The sequence below is a fragment of the Buteo buteo genome, chromosome 13 (assembly GCF_964188355.1).
Source record: "Buteo buteo chromosome 13, bButBut1.hap1.1, whole genome shotgun sequence".
NCBI classification, from domain to species: Eukaryota; Metazoa; Chordata; class Aves; order Accipitriformes; family Accipitridae; genus Buteo; species Buteo buteo.
Window position 1 is genome coordinate 31,411,662 of NC_134183.1, and position 15,515 is coordinate 31,427,176.

Consider the following 15,515-nt stretch of genomic DNA (forward strand, 5'->3'; position numbering starts at 1 on the left):
CAGGTGGTGGTCTCCCAGGGCGGGAATCCGCTGCAGGTTTTCTCTTTTTTTGGTGGGCTTTTGAAAGCTTTGCTTATCTGCTCTTTCGGTTTGTGAGCTCTTGCAATGAAACGTTCATTGGATGCGTGTCAGAATAATTCTTTGATTGTTTGAAAAAAAAAATCTCTAAATAAAAGCAAAATGTTTATTTACACATTAGTGGTGCTTCGTTCGCATTAACAAGTTGGGTTGTACCTTCTTGCTTGCTCTGGCCACTGATTTCTCAGAGTTTAAGAAATATGCTTAAATAATTGATGCTGACTTTACCGATTTTATTCAGGTGAAATAGTAGTTCCTTTAATCAGTAGCTCCAATGATTTTAAAGATTAGAGAAAGAACAATCTAGGGAGAAGTAGAGCTATTTTTGTAACAGTTTTTTTAATTGGAAGTATTCTAGAAAAATGCAATACTAATGTTTTAAATTGTTAACAAATAAAGTACTGTTTGTTATGATTTATTAGGCTGTATTTATACCAGGTAATGGAAGGTGTTACCTCTCAGTTATCATTTCATTCCCTTTCTGTAGGGAACGCTTGAAGTTATTTTTGTCAATATGAGATGTTACAGCTGCTATTAAATCTTCAAATGAGGCAGAATCTGTGAATTTAAGTGATCTAAACCAGTTTAAATCACAGCAATCCTCTTGTTTTGTCTCTTCATTCAGAAATTGCGTATCGATAAGAATGAAAAAATGAACGAGGGTTCATTTTATTTAATCTTGGTTAAACAACTTTTTGTGCAAATTAAGTCCTGAATCCTAAAGATTTGTAACACCATCCTCTTCTTTTCTTTCAAAATGCACTTGGAAGTATTTAAATAATACTTTGCTTACGTAGTTATCAGAGACTAATATCCATGTATTTAAAAGTTAAGTATGCACAGAAGTCTAAAAGAAAACACAGTTTAGACTAATAAGTGCATGTAGGTTTTAGATATATAATGGTGCTGTTGCGCTTGGTACCAAGATTTTATAAAAAGAACAATCTTAAATAAGGAATGAATATATTATTATATTCTTGCTTATGCTATCTTCTATGATAACGTTTGTATTAATGTCAAATACATTAGGGTTGACTTTGAAATGAACTCTTTAGCTTAACTTTAGACTACAGAAGCAGATTTTTGTGAGTGTTTGTATAATGTTTAAACAGTGCATGAAAAAGTCCTACATGTATTTCATTTGCATATTATTTTGAATTTGGCGGTGCAACAAAGTCTCAGTCGGGGCTGTCAGTTTTACTGTGGTAAACTGTTGCACAAATACACACAAAACCCACTAGTTAGGTTCTAGTGTTGGTGAAGACAAGTTTAGTGTGTCTAATTTCAGGAAAGAAGATGGAAGGGCTAATAAATACAATACTTGCACTGTTTTATTGGGGTTGCTTGACTTACCTAAACCTCACAGCTTGTTGGTTGATGTCATGTAGATGTCAAAGCTGCACACCTAACCCACCCACCCACCCCTCAAACAAAAAACAACCAACAGAGCCAAAAGGGACCTTAAGACATATTCTCAGTCATCCTCCTGCCTCAAGGCACAATAAGCTATTATGAAAACAACCCTGATGGATATTTGCCTAACCTGTTCTTAAAGCCTTAAACACAGGTTCCACTCATTCTTCAGGCAGTCTAGTCTAGTCCGGTCCTTAACTATCCTTTTTCGAATGTCTAGATTAAATCCCTTTTGCTGCAATTTAGCCTTGTTATTCGAAGTGAATACAAGGGACAGTGTTCCCTTTCTTTTTGTAGCACCCTTTTACATAAGCTAAGACTTACCATATTTTTGCTCAGTTTTTTATATTTTTTATTAAAAGCATGGATTATTTCCTTTCTTTAATCAGAGTTCTGAAACACTTGACATTTTGTTGTTGCACCTCTCTAGCTGCGGTCCAATATTTCCACAACTTCTCAGAGTTATCTTGGTGACAACACTTCTGACTATGCATCTCAGTAGGATGTATGCCTTTTTCAACCTCATGAACTTGTTGAAATGAAACCTACTGGTTCTTTTCAACAAGTTTATTACAATACCTCTTTTCTGTGCCGTTGATTAGTTCTTGCTAAGTGCAGAACTTTGCACTTGTGTTTATAGAATTTCCCCCCCTGCCCCCTGCAATGATTTCAAACTCTAGTCTTCTGTTCTTTGTAGTACCTCTCAACCTGGTGTCACCTGCAGGTTTATAAGCATAATCTCTAAGCCTTTACCCAGAGATTACAATATTGAAGTGTATGAGGAATTCTATTTGATATAGACTTAAAGTTTGATAGTAAACTACTAATAGTGATCCTCTGAGTACAACCAATTTTCCACCAGATCTATGTAGTTTCTGTCCAGATCAGATTTCCTTACCTTCCTTATGAAAATGTCAATGGAACAGAATGTCAAAAGCCTCACTGAAGTGAAGATTTTCAGCTAATTCATGTCTGTGGAACCATAAATGGAAATTAGGTTGGTTTGATAGATTGTCATGAACAAATCATGTTGGTTGTTATTTATCACTTTGTTATTTTCCAGGTATCTACAATTATCTTGAATTTGTCCAGGAATTTTAATTAAGTTGGCTGGTTTCTAATTTCCTGTTTGTTTGATTGTTTGGGTTGTTTTTTTTTTTAAGAGAAATACTCCATTTGTCCTTTTGTAGTCTCTTGAAACATCTACTAGTTTAGAAAGAGAAGATTGTTTTATACCATTGGGTTCTGAAATTTGTGGTAAAGTTTGATTAGGAAATAGTAATAGACTTTGAAAGAGGAGAAGCATTTGGCCCAGATATTCGTATTTAAACGACAACAAAGACAGAAGTCCAAAACTGTGCTCCTATAAATTCCTTTTTGTCTGTCTTGCGAGACACCTGAAAGTTGTGAATGTCCTTAGATTTTTAATGTTTTTCGCTGGGGTCTGTAATTTTGCTTTTTTCTGCACAGAAGATTATCCCAGTTTCAACAATGCTGACTAGTCTATTGCCAGCCTCACACTGAAGCATAACAGAGGACCAAACAGTAGCTATTTCATCTTCTTTTATGGCTTAATGCGGTTGGTATACTCTGTGCAGTTTTAACATGATTAGGCTCTGTAAAAATGCAGTGAGACTCAATGTTTTTAAAACATAGAGAAGTAGTTCTTGCCTTTTTTTTTTTTCGTAAGGAAGCCTCCTGGCTAGAGCATTCACCTAGAGTAGAACAGGCTGTCCCAGTTTCCTCCTCTTCACACAGCCACCCATTTGTTCATATCCCCTTCTAAAAAGCTTTCTAAAACAAAAAGAGACATTGGTTTAAGGAAAGGGCAGGGGTTGGGGGTGCTGGAAGGTCACGTCCAAATAAAGTACCTACAATTAAACAGGATCCTGTCTCATTTGAGACGCATTGCTCTTACATGTCTTTTTATGAGCAAAGCTATATGCAGCTCTCTGCTTAACATACTGGTTGTTTAAAAACTGATTTTTGCAGTGTATGTTTTCACTTGTAACTTCAGGCTTTTGTTTGTTTGCTTCAGAAATCCAAGTTTCTAATGCAGTATTTTGGATTCTACTTTGGGTGCTGACTGCGTCAAAGCTAGTTATTACAGCAATAAATGATGCAATGACTCAGTTCCTTTTTGGATCTAACCCTTATTTAAAAAGAGCGAGACATCGGACTGATGCTAGATTAACTGAAATCAACAGGAGCGTCCCCTTTACTTTGAAAGGCACTGAGTCTTTTCCCCGTTCTCATGTTACGTTGCCTGGTTACTACAATTTAAAAGTTTGCTTTTAGTAATTCCTGATACCAATCTGACTGTATTCAAGCCTCTGACCAAGCTTACATTTAAAAATTATTAGCTGGTGTGTTTGCTGCGCTATTTCTTTCCTCTGCAGGCAAAGAAAAAATGAATAATACCATTTGAGATGTTTTCAGTGAATGCCTGACAATAGATACGTTTTGAGATTAAGAATCACTCATAATTTAATATGCATCACTGCTATAAAAAAATAGCTTTTTCCACTCCAAATGTATAGTTTTCTTTTTGATGTATTATTGATATACTGTATGGTGAGCAGTCAGAAGAAGGTTGTAGAAATGAGTTCCTGATCTCTAAGTAGCTCTCATTACAGTTCTTCTACAGAACAGCAAGGAGAACATCATAATCTACTTGTAAATCAAACACAAATATTTTCCTTTATTTTACCACTGAAAGTATACGTACATGCTAGCAAATGGCTGTTGAATTTCTTAGTGTGAAATCAGACCATTAAATGCAGGATGCTTTTGTTTGTTTTAAACATAATTGCCCTAAAAATAGCTGCAGATTCATCATTAAAACGCAAAAATGTATTTGGCCCCATTATTGTACAAGCACTGAAAGACTATAAAGGAATATCTCGTGATCTTTCTATTAACAGGTTGGTGCTATATTTGTTTTTTGATAAGAAGACAAGCCATTAAAAATACTGTCAACAAAGTAGCTATTTCTAAGTAATTATATGTACCACACCTTCTTAATTATCACAACTTAAATACTTAAAATGTCTTACTTAGAATATCTAACTGCTTGAGACCTTAGTAGGGATTTGCATAATTTCTGAAGTAATGAGTTGTGAAAATGCTGTTTCTAACCTTTCAAAGCCTTATCAGGCACTACAATATGAAATTAAATGAGTGACTAGTGGGTCATTGCTGTATCTACATTTTACTGTGATGTAGGGTATTTTGTTGTTCCATATGTTTTAAAAATACACAGTTACCTGAGTGGCGTGTGTTATTTTCCAGTGCTTTTGAAAGCTCTTAGATCATCACATAAGGAAATTTCCTGCATTTATTGTCATAAAGTATATAGCACAGACAGCTATCGACTTTTGGGTTTGACTCTGCAAATGCATCAGTCTTTTCTTGTTTCCTACTAGCAATTTTTCATAACACGAGTCTTGCAGCATTTTTTATCTCTTCCCTATTTCTCCAGTTTTCACTGGCAAGATCTTTGTCTGGACTGATTTGAGCTGTGACAGTTTGTATCATCTGAATATCAATCCCACAATTTTTGTGATACGTTTTCCTGTATTATCCTCACAACATACTACCACAAGAGGCCTTACAGTTCATTAATGTTACTAGTAATTGTAAATTGACTTAACACTTACAAACATTTAAATATGTGCTTAAGTATGGTCCATTTTAAGTCTGCACAACTACATATGATGTCAACATCAAGGATGGGCTGTTTCATCTGGATTAGTGCCCTGGCTGCAAGTGATTTTGAGCTCCTCCAGAAGCAGTATTTGTGGCAGGAGATACATACTCGGGTACATAGGCAGGAGATTTATAAGTATATACTATTCATACTGTCCTGGACACTACCAGGCTTGTGGTTAACAGAGCTCTGAGCAAAGACATCTCTTTCTGAAAGTGTGCAGCTTGCACCTTGGCCACATGCCCAGTAGGACTGGGTTCCAGAAGCTGGTGTTTGCATCTGGAAAAAGCTGTGACTAGCTTTCATTTGTGAGCAAGCAAACTGAAACAGCACTCCTGCATAGAACTGTGTCCAATTATGAAGCTGAGCTGCTGAAGGTACCTCAGGATAGGGGCTTGCTTTGATTTTTGTTGTTTTGCCAAAAACGTAAAGAGCAATCTCCTGTTGGTTGGCATATTTTGATCTTAGATAAGATAGTTTCTTCTCTATGTCTTTAGTTTTGCCAGGCCCTGGGGTGCGCATATAAATGGTTTTGTTTAGCTGTAGTTAGAGGAAGTTGAAGAGTTCAGTATGAATTGATGACACCTAGCCTGAAAGCTATTCTGAAATTTGCATTTGTGATTTAGAATGAATCGATTTAACCTTTTGGTTTTTTGCAGCTAAGAAGTGTGAAAAGAAGAATCTTTTGGTTTTGTACAAGGAATCAATAAAATATTTTCAAGACAACTGTATCTCTGCAAGATCCTAAAATAATGGCAGAAGTAACTTTAATAAATATATCAAAGGGCATAGATAGAAGTTAAAAAATAAATGTAAAAAAACCCTTTAAAAATAATTATGAATAATTCTGGGCATTGAAGTGCATTTTCTCCATCACTTTTCTTTTAAAAATTATGTTAATAATCAGTCAATAATTGCCAAACTAATTTCTATCAAGTATTAAGTTAAGGGTGAGCTGGCCCACAACTTAGTATGTTCTTGTCAGCTGCTAGCCCATAGTGAAACAGGAATTAGGAAATCATATTAAATGAAGATCCTAGGAATTGTGCCTTTAATTTATTTTCATTTACCCAAGGAGGGAGGGTCTGTCAAATCATATACAGTTAAAGCATTTACAGATCATCTGGTCACTCTGACTTTGCAATGAGAGAAAATCAAGACTATCTATATTTACCCTGCATTGCTTAATTTGTGAATTGAAATTTCTAGCCACTCTAGAGCCTCTTGTTTTTTGTTTTTGAAATGGTCATTCTGTGTCTTTCAATTGGTGAGCACAGAGTGACTCTGTACATTTTCTCTGCCAAAAACTATCTTTCTGTCATCTTTGTCATGAGTGTTCAAAACAATTATGACGTAAATAGGTAAATACATAACTAGTTGGTGTATTTTTTTTATTGGTATTAGCCTCTGATCAGCTTATAGAGAACACTCATTTCATTTCTTAAGGTAATCCAGCCAAATTTCATTAGCTTCCTCTCATATTATCTACGTTATGTTCCCTTGAGTATCCTGTTAAGATAAGAGTTCATCTTCCCTGAATACATATTTTTTAAAAGCTGGATAAAGTAGTTGTAACACTACATCAGGAATAATTTTTGCTGTAGCATTGAAACCTTTCTTTCTGAAAAATATTTAGACCAAAATATTGTACAGACATGTTTGCTTTTTTTCATGTTGTTGGCTGTTGGTCATTTTCTTAATTACATAGTTTATTGATGTTCTCATCCTACTGCCTTCTACCTGACAAATACCGAATATATACCAAAACTTTTAGTCATTAATATTCAAGTGCACATTCTTTAAATTTTACTCTACTTTTTTTCACCTTGCTCCTATTAGTTTGGTCTTCAGAGTCATTCAGTTCTTCCCATGTATTGTCTTGATTTCCCCCCCTCCAGCAGATTTTTATTAATCAACTTTGATTCCAATTATTAATGAGAAATACTAAAGTGACTTACACAATCAAGCCATTAGTGACCTCCATTGAATATGATACGACCTTTTTTCCACTGTCTGTTGCTATCTCCTGTTGAGTGTTTTAGTCATGTTTCTGATTTTTATACTTCTCCCCATTCTCCCCAGTTTCAGTGATTGTTTCATATGTGGCCCAATGTCATTGATTACTGAAGTCTGGCTGGATGCAACATACTGTTGCATTTCCTTGATTTAAAAAATAAAAAGCAACGAAACACCCAGAAAAACTGTGTAGAAAAGGGTAGCAAGTTAATGCTGAATGACCTGTATTTTTGTCTTTACTGAAAACTGAAATGAATTATTATTTTGGTTCTGGAATAACATGAAATCACCTCTGATCCTTTTTTCTGCCTTCACTGTATGCAAGTCTCACTTTTGCCTGTGCTCTCGCATTATGCATAAAGCTGAAAACCTTGTTTATTTTCATATCATTTATGTGGTCTAGCACCTTTTGCACTTTGTTTCTACACTTTTTGACATATTCCGATAGTCCTTTTGTTGGTAATCTTTTTTCCTGCGCCTAGAAATTTGTCTTCTTTTGAGGCAGGCATTTATTGAAGTAGAGTCTTTCCTTAAAGCCTTTTTTCCTTGCTTGAGAAATAGTTTCTACGTTGTTTTATCCGCTCTTGCTTTAAGGAAATTCCATTCAGAAACACATTCAATTAACAGTCTCAAAATGCATTTTTTCTCGATGACGATTTCTTTTGTAATGATGCATGAAGGTTGTTTAGCTCCCCCAAAGCACGTAAGAACTCTTTTATACAGATGACTCTCTGGTGGCAGTGCATTTGGAGTAAGATCTTTAATTATGGAGTTATTACTGGATCCTATTGGAGTAAGATCTTTAACTACTACTAACAGTAGATCAGACTGCGCCTTCCTGCTCCAAAACCTTGGGTTTATATATCTGCTGGTCACTGACAGTATATGACCCTTTTCTATCCAGTGTTTTAAGCTGGAAGTGTTTTGGATGCGTACACTAACGTTGACGAAGGGTCGTCTCTGACAGAAAGGCGTCGTGGCCTTTGGCAGACTTGGGCAGTTACGAAGTTAACAAGCGCTCGGGCTTTCTGCGAAGTGAGAGGTTTTGCAGCGTTGTGATGCCTGCCGTGCTGCTGGGCAGGTTGTGAGACGTGGTGGCTGTACAGAAGGCACGTACCTCCCTCCCAGCTGGAGCGGTTCCTTACCAGGTGTATTGACAGGGGTAGCGCGGTGGTTCAGTAGGGGGAGCGGGCAGGCTCACCCGTTCCTAGGTCAGTAAGGGCATTGCTGCAGTAAAGGCAAATTAAATCCCTACTTCCAGCGAGAGGAGATGCGGTTTGTCCGCGTTTCCCAGCAGCTGCACCTATTGTTTGGCTCCGCGGACGGCAGCAGGGTACGGCGCTAACGCAGCTCCGGCAGCACCAGGCGTGGCGGTGGGGCAGGACCGGCGCAGTGAGCTAAGAACGCGAGCGGCCATGGCAGCCCCGGCGGGGCCTGCTGAGCTCGCCGTTCGACTCCGCCGGCTTAGCGACAGCTGAGCAGCCGTCGGCCGCCGTGAGGCGAAAGTAAGAGGCGGCTCTGGGGGGAAGGCGAGTGCTTTGATACGAGACCTAGGAGGAGAAACGCCGCAGCAGCAGCGGCGCCGCTGGCCAGGGCAGAGGCGGCTGCCTGCTTGCCGTCCCGCCTGAGCTGCCGTCCCCGACCTCTGCACGGGTCCTCCTGGTCCTCTTCGGGGCGAGCAGCCGCTGAAGCGGCGTCGGCGTCATTTCGGTGCCGAGGCGGGGGGTCCCGGCCCGGGCGCCCGCGGGTGAGGGGAGCCCGGCGCTGCGCCAGCGCTCACCGCCCAGCAGGGGGCGCGGCGCCTGACGGGAGGAGGGGCGCGAGCCGGCGCGGCTGCGCTTTGCGGACTGCTGTAAAGCAGCACCGAGTGTCGCGCTGCGTCTGGGGAGGGAGCGGCGGCGGCGGCGGCGGGGGCTGCGCAACAACAAAACGTCGCCCGCCTCGCGGCGTGTCACCGGGGCCCGGGCGGCTGCGGCCAGGCCGGGGGGGAGGGGGAGGCAGCGGCGTCGCGAGGGGGCGGGCGGCGGGGCAGGGCGCCGCCGAGGAGGAGTCGGTGGCCTCCCGGGCCGCGCCAGGCAGCGACGCGGGGTCCCTGCGGCGCCCGCCGGGGCCGCTTCCTCCCCTCCGGCCCTGAGCAGGGCGCCGGCGGCACCCGCCTCTTCCCCCTCGGCCTCACTGTCTCAGGTACGGGGCGGCGGGAGGTACGGGGGCGGCGGGGAGCGGCCGTGGCGTTGCCCCGCGCCGTGCGGGGCATTATCTGTCGGCGGGTGGGGCCCGGCGGGGCCGGGAGGGGGGCGGTGGGCTCCCCATCTCTCCGCAGCCCCGCCCCGCCCCGGTGGCGGCAACGGCGACCGGCCCGCGGCGGGGCTGGGCCGGGCCGGGCCGGCTCTGCCGGCGGAGCTGGCCGGAGGGGCGCGGGGGCAGTTGGGCGGCTGGGAACTTCACGCTGATCCCCTCCCCCCCCCCCCCCCCCCCGCCTTTTCTTATTTTTTTCAGTGCCTCGTTGATGCACAAAGCAGTATCTTCACTGCGGGAAGCCGCGGCACTCTTTCGGGTTTTGTCTCCTTGAAAATTTGTCACAAATTTTCCCGTAGGGAAATGAGTTTTATTTGTGTGCGTAATAGGGTTTGTCATAACGTCATTTGTTTTGTTTGCAAAGTTGGTATTCTGTTTCTTAACCCATATTAAAAAAAAAACAGTCAGATGTTTTTGGCCTGATAAACAAGGAAGCAGTGTTCATTCAGAAATGTAGGCCAGGATCTTCAGAGGTGCGTAGGTTTGTAACTCGTACTAAAATGGGCAGGCGTTAAGGATCTATGTACTTTTTAAAGTGTCTGTGTTTCGGGCAATTAGGCCTGAGCATATGTTTGTGGAATTTTTGTGTTGTTTGAATAAGCTCTTCCATGGCTTGAGACAGTTTTGTGAGATTGTAAGCAAGGCCTGATTGCTTTAGCTGATTAAATGATACCCTTAATCCCTGATAGTCAGGTACTCCTCCAAAAGAAGCTATATTGCAGGAAGTAAGATCTTGCTGTAATAGCCCAACTTTATTTGATTTTAGCACGATTACTTCAGGAACAAATATTTGACAAAAAAGATAAGAATTGACTGTTCAGCATGGCAACCTAGGTAGCATTTATCAGGGTGGAATATCTGTGTTATAAACTAATAAAGGAAAACTAGGTTTTTAGGTGGTAAAATAAGGCCTTATATTGTCTTTATCATAACCAGTAGAAAATTCCAATGACAGATTAATTCTGAATACTTAGTAGAAACATTTTTGAGGAAAATTAATTTTTAAAGAATTAGAATATTTTGTCACTCTTAGAAACAAAAATGAAAGCTGCTTATAATTCACATACCTGTAGTCCTTGCTGTGAAGGTAGTTTTCTACCAATTTAAATTTTTTTATTCATCTTTTTGTTGTATAGAAGGACTACCTGAGGCAAAAGAAACCCAAACAAAACAAAACAAAAAAAAAAACCAAAACACATTAGCCAAGATTATCACCAATTCAGATTTATGTTCTTACTGGTGTGCAAGGCTTGATAGGGAAGGATGTGATCTTGGTTCATTTGATAAAGTGAACATCTGGTCACCTGTCTTATGCTGTCATCCACAATATAAAATGACCTATTGAATTCATAAGATGGGTAAGGCTGTGTGCACATTTCGCATTTCACTTCAGTTAAATAAAAGTGGGTGAGACACCAAGCTTCCTGTTTTAAAACTCTTGAAGTCTCGCATATTTAAAAATCTGTTTATTTTTATTGATGGTTGAAGCCCTGGCAGCTATAGCTGTGGTTGTGTCTAGTATTGGGAGCCCAGGGGTGAACAACAGCTCTTAGCATTCATGCATATTTCATGTGTCCTTTCCAAATCTAGACGGGAACGTTCTGACCTTTCAGAAATGTGTCTTTTACGGAGCAGTTGCTTTTGTAAAAGTGTATTAAGAATGTATCTTAACATATCTGTGACTTCCACTTTAAATTAATAACTTTGTAGACCTACGTAACCAGATCAGTGGAGGTGGTCATGTTGCAATAAGGTTTAGCTGACAGCAGTTACTGCCTTTTTTCCCCAAGATGAAGAATCTTTCATTTCAGTTGTGTGTATTTCCTCTAATGGTGAGGATATTCTTTTGAGAAAGATATAGGTAGTAGTGCCCCCCTCCCTAGCTGATGAGCTGTGGAGGCTTAGATGTCAGGCAGTTGAATAAATGGAGAAAAAATTGCTGGGGGAATGGGACAGGAATGGGATGATTTGATTCAGATGTAAACCATGGGGATAGTACAAAGAGATGGATTTGCCATAGGCAGATGTTGTATAAAGGTTTCCCCACAGCTTTACTAATGTGCAGCCTCCTTTAGGTTAGTTTTGTTACCAGATCTGTAGTGATTTAGCTTTTTGCATGTCAGTGAGGTTGAGAAGAGATTAGAAACATGTATATTGAGTAATGTCGTATGGGACATGTGTACAACATAGGTATAGGGTAATTACTCCCAGTCGTAGTCTCTTTAAGTTTTGTCAGTGTAAGTGACAGTGATCAGCTGCTTCCAAAGTCTACAGTGCTCTTAAAAGAAACACAAAATGTATCCGCAGCCAAAGTGTTACACTAGTGAACTTCCTTCAGGTTTTAGATTGGTTTTCTTGGTGGGCTGATGTCAGGCCTAACAGAGACCCCTAATGGAGCAGAGGGGAAGGGATTTTGCTAACGAGATTATTTTGCTGTTTTATGGGGTTTATATAGGTTGTGCTATTTGGAAAAGTAACTACTGTGAATTAAAGTGATGTCTTCCTTATTAAGTGTTTACCAAGTGAAATCTGAGAAGGCTGGTTCACGACTTCACTAGCAAGAGACTTCCTTCTGTATTTTTTTTGCCAATAAAGTGCAGTCCTAATACTTGGCTTCTGTGGAGTAAAATATTTGCTTTTACCCACTGCCGCTTGGCTCTACTGGGTGAAGAGTGGAGAAGTCTGCTGCACTGTCCTTCCCTGTTAAACTGGTAGATCTACTCGATTTAATATCTGAAAAATCCCCTACTTCTAACAGGTTTCCTGAAGAATAGCATAAAACTGTCTCAATGGTTAATCTCATCATTCTCACCTCCAAGGTTCTTGTTAGAAGTTGTGGCAAAGATCATGTCGTACTTTGCTTCTCAAAGCCTTATCGAGAAGTGTTTGCAAAAGGACACTGCATTAAGAACAGTTACACATACGTCAAAGGTCAAAACTTCTAGGGGAACCAAGAAGTAAATTTTTAAATTATTTTTGATGACTGTGTAACTCGGGACTTCCCTAACTGTTTCTGGAAGCAGAATTCCCAGTTAAGATCTTAAGTTCCAATAAAAAAAGTGTATTTTATCATTCTTTTATAAAGCTACTGCTTCTTATTCCCAAGTTCGTTGCTGTTACATTTGTCTTGGAGTTCACTGAAGTCAAAACATTCCTGATTGCCAAATCATAATGCTTATGTCTTAAAACCATGATTTACATAGTGTTAATGTAGCTAACTGAGTTTAAGCCTAGGACAGAGCAAAGAAACGGTCTAGAGTGAAGAATGTGCTTGTGAATACCATGTTTGTCAAATACACCTGTTTGCATCCATTGTGCAAAGCCAGATTCCTTGTCCAGGTGGCTATGTGCATGCTAATGCTTCACTGATGCTTGGTTGATGCTAGGATTTCTATGGGTGCGTTATGATCTTGGACTGATTCACAGTGTATTGCGGGAGAACTAACTTGTTCGTGGGACTCTATGCAGAATTGCTCTTAGCCTGCCAACTCATGTAGCTGAGGCACTTCCAGCTGTGCGTGTTCCGTGCATTCTGTCTGTTCCTGCTGGAGCCAGGCCATAGATCAGTCCTAGGGAAGAGCTCTTCTGTTTGTAGCTGTCCTGTGCTGGATTCAGTTAGAAGATGAGACAGACACTTTCAATAGTCTCTTTGTAAGAATACAGTGGTGGTATGTCTCAGAGGTGAATGATAACGTGGCATAGCAGAGGCATTCTGTAGCTATTCTATAGGTGGCCTGACATTTCTGTTGCAAGATAATTGCTTTACTGATCTGAGTGGACTTATGCATGAAGAAACGAACCTTGAAGGTCTCAGATGAATTTTTTTCAGAGATAAAATTAAGGAAACTTTGCTGGTCCAGAGGATGGATACTGCTGTTTACAGGACTTTGCAGTACAGTTACTGTGGTCTGACTTGTCTTTGAGATGGCTTTGCAAAGGTTAGTAAGAGTAGTACTGTACTTGAAATAACATTGTTTCACTTTAAGTGTAGGCTTCCAAGCCAGTGATGGTTCCTAGAATTGGCTGCAAGGAGTGAGTAAGCCTGTCTGCATTGCTGTGGCTCATGTAACTGTAGCACCCCTCTGCAAAGCACAGACAAACTCTTAGGTCTGGGCTGGATGTCATGGAGTGTCTTTGGCTGACTGTAGGCAAGAACCTGTCTCCAGAATGTTATCATGCCATTTGTGACTAATACTATGCATGTTATTCTGAAATACTGTACCTTTCTGTAGGGCAAAAGATAAGTATTCTGCTTGGAGAATTCTCAGGTAATTTTGTCATTCAAAAATTGGTGTATCTGTCATCACTGTGGGTGCATTAAAGCAAACAAAGGAAACTGAGAGCGGTTTGTAATGGTATTTCATATTGTCCTGTGAATAAAGATGTGTTTGATGCTACATAATATCAAAGCAAACATAATAGAGTTTCAGATTACTTTCTGATTGTTGCTGTTTTATAAAGATGCATAGATCTTTAACTATCAATTGCTTTATTTGCCAGCAAAGATTAGCAGACCAATATATAGTATGCTAAAATATAGTAGTTAAAACAAGCTTTAAAAGAACAGTTTGTCTCATGAAGTAGTGAAAATGAAGAACAACCAAAAGCGAAGAACAATGCAATAAAGTTTCGAAATCTGATTGCACTTGTTTTGCTGATAGTGGAACTGAATATCGGATATTTGTGTTCTTGCTGCTTACTCTGCATTGTACAGGTTGTCCCTGCTTGATAGGAATGAAAGGAATAGGGCATGACTGCCCCTTTTAGGCTAACAAGTGGGGTTTTTCTTCTGTGAACTGCTGAGTTCTTTATTTTTGTTGGACCAGGGCATGATAGCACTGAGATTCGATCTTCATGGGATTTTGTTGGGGGTGCAGCTTCTTAAATGGCTCCAAGCCCTCTGATCAACCTCCATTGCGTCAGGGTCATGCATGAATCAGTCTTGTTTGGCTCTCTGCCCTTGAGAAAGGGAAGTAGTAGTACTTAGGTTATCTCACTTTTGCTGAAGGTCTTGTACGAATTTTATAAGCTTTTTTATTATCCTGTTTCTTGGTGTCTTGATTTATCTGATGGGAGAGCCTTGCTGAAAGGATAAAAATACACCTTTTTAAAGAGAGGAAAGAAATGACTGTTGGTGTTCCAAAATACAGCTTGTGTGATACTTTCATTCACTGGTCCATTCTTTGAGCTATTGATAACCATATTTGCCAGTTCCAAAAAAAGTACTGTGGTAGCAATGGTATACAGAGCATAAGGTTTGTTTGTGCATACCAGACCTCAACAGTGAGGTTTCCCCATGAAGATAACAGTACTAATATTAGCTGGTCAGAGTAAAAAATAACATTAAAAGTAAAATCTGATAAAAGCCACATATTAGGGAAGGGAATTAATTTTAAAAGTTAATTGTGAGTTCAGTGAACCTATGTAAAGAAAATAAGAGTTAGGACTGAATAAAGGAGCTACAAATGGAACTGATAGAAACTTCCTTTCTGAGACAATCTTAAATATTGTCTTGCCTGGTATCACTCTATATATGGGCATTTGGGTTGGGTACATAAATGGTCTAAGATAGCATAGAATCTGTATGGAAGTGGAATTGCTGTGTTCATTCTGAGATTATGACAACAATGTGTTCCGCAAACTCTTGGTAGTCTTGAGAGCTGTTGTATTGGGAAGAGTTTTTGTGTGCTCTAGCCTTTAGGCTCAACCCTACTGGATACCTGAGTTGTCTGTAAGTACGTTTAGTGTCTGAGTGGTGGGGAGTGCATAAGACAAGGGGAAATTATTGTGTTTGTAATAAGAGAGGAGCAGGAAATTGAAGATGGGGAAAATGAGGAAGTAGACTACTAACTGCTTTGTAAATGAAACTTTTTTATTCACTGCTTTTCATCAAGTTGGCCAGAAGTCTATTTGGCTAGCTGGGTTTAGGTGTGCGTATCACACTAATGGGACAGAAACCAGTAATTTCACAGTTATGTAAGAAGCATGTGCTTAAGATAGGCAT

The 15,515-nt window shown here is 40.2% G+C and overlaps 1 protein-coding gene across 1 annotated transcript in view; it reads left to right on the forward strand.

The window, feature by feature from the left end:
* The first annotated feature begins 9,236 nt into the window (after positions 1 to 9,236).
* RNF111 (ring finger protein 111) overlaps positions 9,237 to 15,515 on the forward strand; it is a 59,513-nt gene continuing 53,234 nt past the window's right edge. The window contains exon 1 of the mRNA XM_075045398.1: positions 9,237 to 9,400. The gene's annotated coding sequence lies outside the window, so the exon portion shown is untranslated. The remainder of the gene's footprint in view (positions 9,401 to 15,515) is intronic.